General features: G+C 46.7%; 1 non-coding gene across 2 annotated transcripts; it reads left to right on the top strand.

Moving 5' to 3' along the window:
* The first annotated feature begins 529 nt into the window (after nucleotides 1-529).
* Nucleotides 530-6,415, top strand: LOC102740989 (uncharacterized). Of its 2 annotated transcripts, XR_014142705.1 has the most exons (3): nucleotides 575-1,168; nucleotides 1,850-2,091; nucleotides 2,986-6,415. It is a non-coding gene; the product is annotated as an uncharacterized LOC102740989 (transcript). The 2 variants fall into 2 exon arrangements; XR_014142704.1 differs by having other exon boundaries at nucleotides 530-1,168; nucleotides 1,850-6,415.
* The last annotated feature ends 1,298 nt before the right edge of the window (nucleotides 6,416-7,713 follow it).

Below are 7,713 nucleotides of genomic sequence, written 5' to 3'. Positions count from 1 at the left end.
TATTTGACAGAGACAGCGAGAGAGGGAACACAAGCAGGGGGAGTGGGAGAGGGAGAAGCAGGCTCCTGGCTGAGCAGGGAGCCCGATGCGGGACTCGATCCCAGGACCCTGGGATCATGACCTGAGCCGAAGGCAGACGCTTAACTGACTGAGCCACCCAGGCGCCCCAAGGTAGCTTTTAAAAAGACTGATTTCTCTAGAATGTGTTAAAGAGACAAATATGCTGCCTTTACAAGGGATCAATACTAGAGTGGAACCACAAAGTTCGCCTTTATAAGGGAAAGCCTTACTTTATAGATATATCTCAGTTAATGGATGTAGAAGGAATGTCAGAATTAGAAAAACTTTTTTAAATAAATCAAATAATGATCTGAGGGACAAGTCTCAATCACTCTAAAATCAACCATTTAGGGTGCCTTGGTGGCTCAGTCAGTTAAGCGTCTGCCTGGGGCTCACATCATGATCCTGGAGTCTCAGGATTGAGCCCCCTCAGCAGGGAGTCTGCTTCTCCCTCTGACCCTTCCCCCTCTCATACTCTCTCTCTCTCTCATTCTTTCTCTCTTAAATAAAATCTTTATTTTTTTAATTTTATTTTATTACATTATGTTAATCACCATCATTAGTTTTTGATGTAGTGTTCCATGATTCATAGAGTGTAGCACCCAGTGCTCCATTCAATACGTGCCCTCTTTAATACCCATCAGCAGGCTAACCCATCCCCCACGCAAATCGTTAAAAAAATCAAATCAAATCAAATCAACCATTTAGCAATGAGTAACATCACACAGATGACTAGCCACCCTTATGTAAGGGACGGAAACGCATGTTGGGAGCAGGGCCGGCCTCCCATTCACTACGCAATTCTTTGCCCTGAACTACATTTCCCAGAAGTCTGTGAGGCACAGGTCCTTCGGGGCGTGTAGGGTTGCAAGCCGGGGAAGTGGACCACCGGGGGCCCAGCTCCGTGTATTCCCGGGCTGCTGGACTACATTTCCCAGAGGCCCGTGCGCCGCCCAGTCCCCAGAGTCGGAGCGCAGCGAGGTGCCTGCTGGGAGAGGTTTACTGAGCCGAGGATTGTCTGGGCTCAGCATCCCGCGGCCCCGGTCCCGAGTTGACCTCAAGCCTTGCGCCCCGTCCTCACGCCCTGTGGGTCGTGGGGCCCCGAGCGGTGAGTGGCTGGCCTCCTGGGAGGGAAGCCACGCACTCTGCGGAGGGAAGGGCGGCCAGGAGGGCGCCCCGGGGGAGGAGGCCGGACGCGAAGCCCGGGCCCGCGGCCCCGGAGAGAAGTGCAGGGGTGCGCGGGGGTGTCGGGGTCCGGGGACCCCGGGGAGGGGACAGGCCGCGGCTCTGTGGCTGTGACGCACTTCGGGGAGTGCGTGGGGGCGGGGCGGCGCGGCCCGGCGGCGACTGCCCCGCGGTGGGAGGGGCCCCTGCGCCGCTGCGGGGGTGGCCGCGGGACCGGGGGGCAGCGTGCAGCCTGCAGCTGTGAGGTCGCGGCGGCTTACCCCGGCCGCGCAGGCCGGCGCAGGGGCAGTGGCCCCGAGGGAGGGCAGAGAAAGTGACCAGCAGGAAGGGCACAGGCACAGCGCTGAGGTGACCCAGGACGAGAAGCGCTCTCCTTCCGGGCACCCTGAGTAGCAGGACGGGAAGGGGAGATGCGGGCGGGGGGCTGCTGCTATTTCGGAACACCTCTTACCTGCGGCCTGGTCCCCAGAAGCTCTGAGATCCTCAGATCCCTGTTCCCCCTCGTTTCCGACGGGTTTCAGTTAGGACGTGTGGGCCTGGAGGGTGCTTTCTGATCCAACTTGTTCTCCGGAAAGGCCCTAGTGTCTCCTCCTCTCTCCCCCAGGCCAGCCGTCCTCCGGAACAAGCATCCTGGAGAGGAAGACGCTTGTTACGCATCTTAAAGTCAAGGTTCAGATGAGTTACCTTTTTTGTTCAGTAAATGTCTTGTGTTTATAGGACTTGAGAATATTTGCTTTCCTTGGCCTGAAATGTTCTCCCCAACAGTGACTAATTCTTTCCGGAGAGGTGTGATGGGGCCGTGCAGGTGTCTGCAGAGAACACAGAACAGAAGAATGCGGTGGGGAGGTTCGTGTTGTGCTTTATTTCAGCCTGTGATTTGGTCAGGAGGATACTTGTCTTTAGGTGGGATCCGCAGTCTTGCCCACCGGCCTGACTTTCAGAGCACAGTGAGAACAGAGAAGGTTTGATTGTTTTGGCCAGTAAATGACAAAGTTACCAGCTTGGTGATGCTTTTAAAAGTGGGGTTTGAGGGCCGTCCTGCTGGCCTAGTCCGTAGAGTGTGCAGCTCTTAGGAAATGTGCTGCTGGAGCGAGCACTAGAGCGTGCAGCTCTTGATCCCGGGGTCGTGAGTTCCAGCCCCACGTTCGCCATGGAGCCTACTTAAAATTTAAAAAAAAAAAAAAAAAGTAAAATTCAAAGGAATTGAGCCATTATTTTGATAAGTAAATAAATAAAAGTGGGGTTTGAGCAAAGGGCTTTGTCATTAAAGGCAGGGATTTTTTTTTCAGTGATCAGTAGAAATCTGTTGTATTATCCACATCTTGTCGGAAGTGTGACAGCTTCAGTCTGTTTCAGTTGCATTTTTGTATGAACTGCAAGAAGCAACATGGTTTGATGTTGAGTGAGTTCTGGAACTAGAGCAGAGGGTTTGGCAGTTTCTAAAAGGTCATATATTGAATAGTTCGTGCTTTGTGGGCTACATATGGTTCCATATTCTTCTTGTTTAATTGATCTTGTTACTGTTTAGGATGGTTTTAGATTTGCAGGAAAAAATCGCGAAGTTAGTACAGAGAATTCCCAGGTACCCTGTACCCACTGTCCCCTATTATTAACAACTTACATTAGTATGGGATGTTATTTACAGTTGGTGAGCCAATTCTGATACATTGTCATTAACTGAAGTCCACGCTTTATTCAGATTTCCTTAGTTTTTACAGTAACATTCTTCATGTGTTCCAGGATGCCATCCCGGAGATCACATTACATTTCATTGTCGTGTGTCCTTAAGCTTCTCTTGGCTGTGACAGTTTCTCAGACTTCCCTTGTTTCTGATGACTTTGAAGGTTTTAAGAGGTACAGGTATTTGGTAGGATGCCCCTCTCTTGGAACCTGATGCTTTTCTCGTGATTGGACTGGGTTTATGGTTTTGGGGGTGGAAGATCACTACTTTTATCCTATCATGGCAAGAACACAAACTGTCAGCATGATTTATGATTGCTGAGTGTGAACTTGATCGTTTGGCTGAGGTGGTTTGTCCGTTTTCTCTACTGTGAGCTTACTCCCATTTTTCAAAGACTGGGTCTCCCCAAGTGACAGCTGTGTGTTTCAGAAGCCCTGTTACTAGAGCCTAGTCAGTCTGATCCTGCTTTGGTGGTCACGTCTTTCTCTCTTCTCACCCCCTCATTTGCTTGTAAGGACCCCCACAATTACTTTGGGCCCACCTGGCATAATTCAGGATACCTTCCTATCTTGAGGTCAGCTGATGAGCGACCCCAAGTCCACCTGCAACCTAACTGCCCTTTGCCATGTAACGTAACATAGTCACAGGCTCCAGGGTTAGGATACAGATGTGTTTGGGAGGCAGTTGTCCTGCCTCCCACAGGCCTATCCATCCACAGTTCCCCTGATGACCGAAATATACCCACTGCCCCATAACTGTGGACTTTTTCTTTGTTGATTTGTTTTAAATTTGGGACTAGCTTAAATTATATTTCTTATCATGGAATTAATATAGGCCTGCAGCAAAAGGTTCAGCTTCCTAAGGAGCTCGTAAAGAAGAAACTCGAAATTACCCATAGCTGTACCATCCAGAGATAATTGCTGTTGATATTTTGGTATGTATGATTCCAGTCCTTCCCTCCCTCCCCCCATGCATATGTGTGTGGTTTTGTCTCCAGAGCACTGGATCCTGCTAACCAACACATAATTGAGCCAAACACTCTCCAAGTCTTAGTTTATAGAGGAATCCAAGCTTTAAAAAAATCTCTCACACGTTTACACCTTAAAGGATTAGAAAGACATCATTTGAAACTAATCCCATGAATAAATGATCAATAAAGACAGGCTTTCAAAATTTGATTTTCTGGGATTTTAACTTTTCTTTCACAGAACATGACAGGAGTCACTGACTTATTACAAGTATGAACTGTACTATAACATTTCCATGGGCAGGTATATGAGTAAGATGACAGTAGTTTAAAACGTTCACATAAACAGAGGCACCTGGTTGACTCAGTCAGTGGAGCATGCAACTCTTAATCTCAGAGTCATGGGTTCGAACCCATGTTGGGTATAGAGATTGCTTTTTTTTTTTTAAATTAAAGTGTTCAAAGAAATCTTCCATATCACATGGAATACAAGATCCGGCCGCTTGCTAGTGTTCTCAATTTGGCATCTTCTCAGTTTATGTTTATTTTATTTTATTTATTATTTGTTTCAATTTAATTAATTTAATTTTTCATTTTATTTTAGTTATGACAGTGCGAGCAGGGGAGGGGCAAAGGGAGAGGGAGAGAGAGTCTCAAGCAGACTCCATGCTCAGCATGGAGCCTGATGGGGGGGCTCGATCTCACAACCCTGAGATCAGGACCTGAGCTGAAACCAAGGGTTGGATGCTTAACTGACTAAGCCACCCAGGCGCCCCTCAGTTTACATTCTTTGAGCTGGATTTTCCATGCAGAATCATGTCTGTCCCTCTCTGCTGGTGGAGAAGGAACATTTCCTCCTTCTATGTCTTAAACTTTTTTTTTTTTGCTACTGTTAATTTAAAAGAATTTCATTTTTAAGAGGCTCTGAAAGTTTTTAGTTAGTGTGGATTATATAGACAGCAGGTGTGAGAAGCACAAGAAGAAAGGAAAAGGCAGGCTTGAGTTTTTTCTATAAAATCAGATTAAGGGTTGTGTAGTGTTACTGATTTTCAGTCATAACTGCTAACTTGTATTAAGTAACTGTTAATATTACTGCGTTTTATGTAGATTATCTTCCTAAAAGTTTGATGCAGTCTTACCTGGCAGGTACTGTTTCTACCCCAGTCTTAACTGTGGGGAGCAGACAGTGTGAGGTTAGTAATGGTCAGAGCTCAGATTCACATCCTGAATCCTGAAAGTCAGACCACAGAGGCTTATTCTTACTTTGATCAAGAGCTCTCCTCCCTGGGGCGCCTGGGTGGCTCGGTCGTTAGGCGTCTGCCTTCGGCTCAGGTCATGGTCCCAGGGTCCCGGGGTCCTGGGATCGAGCCCCACATCGGGCTCCCCGCTCTGCGGGGAGTCTGCTTCTCCCTCTCCTACTTCCCCTGCTTGTGTTCCGTCTCTCACTGTGTATCTCTCTGTCAAATAAATAAAAAATCTTTAAAAAAAAAAAAAAAAAAAAAGAGCTCTCCTCCCAAATTATGCATACATTATTAAAGCTACCTTCTTCACTTAGTAATTCAGCTTAAATTTCTTTCTCAAATAGTATAAATCAGTATCATTATTAGTAAGTATATTGGATGCCATTATAGCAGACCATAATTGGATCATAATTTATTTATCCTCTACCATGAGATATTTCTACTTTTTTTTTTTTTCATTTTTTAAAATGATTCTCTGGAAAATCTGAATAAAATTGATGGATTACATCAGTATCAATGTCCTGGTGGTTATATTGTACTACAGATTTGTGATGTATTACCATTGGGGTAACTGGGTAAAGGGTACAGGATCCCGCTGTATTATTTCTTACAACTGCATGTGAATCTACGCTTACCTCAAAAACTTTTTTGGAACCTAGCCCTTGAACATTCTGGTATATGTATTTGTGCACTACTGTACCTATTCCCTTGGGGTAAGTTTCAAAAAGTAGAATGTCGCTTCAAAACTATATTTCTGTTCAGTGCTTACAATATGATAGGAGTACTTGGAACAGCAGATGACTAAGAGGACATTGTTACCTGCACATTGCTTATGAGCCAGCCAGAAAGGGAAACTGGATGGAAGCCCAGGGCAGCCTGCAGTCAAGGCCTGTGGAGACCTCTAGGTGATTGTGCCCTGAGAAGTGCTGGGAAGGGGACATCGTTCTTACTGTGGCCACCGTTGCCAGGTTATGACCAGACAATTCTGAACACATGGGCTCTGTGTGGCATACATGGAATTTGTTTTCTAAGTTCTATACCGTACATGTTTTCTCTAATGACGTTGACGCAAAGTGAAGACTAACAGAGTCAGGTGGTTTAGAATTCCACAGGGCACCGTGACTGGAAGGACAAGCTCAGAAGTCAAGCTCACCCTCCCACCAAGATAGCAGTCAGTATGTACAGGTCGTCCCTTGGAATCTTAGTCATTTTTCCAGTCAGTGCCCCGACATATGTGGGTATAGGTAGACATCAGAGAGTTGGCTTAGGTATTAAGCAAAAGGAAACAAAAGTTGTGCATAAAATAATGCAAAGGTACCTCAAAAGGAAACTGTTTAAAGAGAAGTTTCTCTGAGAGTCTGTCATTTATGAATTGAAAAGAAATAAACGCACATACATACATATGTCAGGCCAAAGCCTGGCTCTTGTTACACACCCAGTGAGGTGCATTTAAAAAAGAAAATCAAGGTCAGAGGGTGTGTCAGAATCACCAGGACCACCACCAGCTTCTGTGATTGTCTGGGTGGACTCACAGCATTCACCACATAGTCCTATTCCAGGCCAGGATTTATTACGGTGACACACAGCACCGTCAGCAGGAGAGGGAGAGCCGCAGAGGACGGACGACATCGGGAGGAAGCCAGGCACACGCTTCCCAGGGCACTTTCCCAGTGCAGTCACACAGGACATGCTTAATTCCTCCAGCAGCAAGTTACAGCAACACATGCGAAGCCTTGTCCACCAGGGAAGCTCATCTGGGCCAAGGAGGCCAGGGTTTTTATCAGGGGGCAGTCACAGAGACACCCTCTCTCTGGCACATACCAAAATTCCAGACTCCCAGAGGAAAGCAAGGGCTCAGTATAAACCACATCTTTTATACAAACAGTTGAAGAGCAGTGAGCCACTCCTGTCAATTAGGGAACAGCGGGGACCTTCTGGAAGTCCAGCTAAGGGCCAGTCTTGCAGGCAGTTTCAAACCTGCTCGTTACTCTTTCTGCACAAGGGATCTATCTATCTGTTGATGTTGTGGTTTGCTTCCGTCTGTATGTGTCTCTTCTCTCTCTCTATATATACACACACATGTATCCTATATACATGCGTCCTGTGTGTATATATACATATACACATATGTTCGTATGTAGACTTTTACAAGTGTGTTGTTGTATCCTGTTTTGGTAGCCTGATTTCTCTACTGACAGTGTATCTGAAGTGTTATTCATTGTCTTGTAAGGATTTCTTTGAACATTTCATGATCCTTGACTCTTACATCAATATTCTGCATGTATTTCTGCAGTGAGTTTTTCTGGGCGCAGGGTGCTGAATGTTGCCTGGGCCTTTGCTTCTCCACCCTGTCCATCTGCCATGTTTTGACCAACCTCACCCTACCTAGAGGCCAGGAGAGGTTCAGGTTTGAATGTGCAGCCCCTCTTCACCCTGGATGGTGTGGCTGGAGGGGGCGGGATGTTGCTCAGCGTCAGACCAAGCACCCTAAATGCACCCCATCTCAGGTCCAGGATCACAGTGCACCTGCCCAGAGTTAGCCAGACTGAGAGGTTTAGGGGCACAGTATCCACACGAGA

This window comes from Leptonychotes weddellii, unplaced genomic scaffold (assembly GCF_054177405.1).
Source record: "Leptonychotes weddellii isolate Sample4059 unplaced genomic scaffold, ASM5417740v2 HiC_scaffold_8775, whole genome shotgun sequence".
Taxonomy (NCBI): domain Eukaryota; kingdom Metazoa; phylum Chordata; class Mammalia; order Carnivora; family Phocidae; genus Leptonychotes; species Leptonychotes weddellii.
Note: the sequence above shows the minus strand (reverse complement) of the source record. Positions and strands in the feature narration are given on the sequence as shown.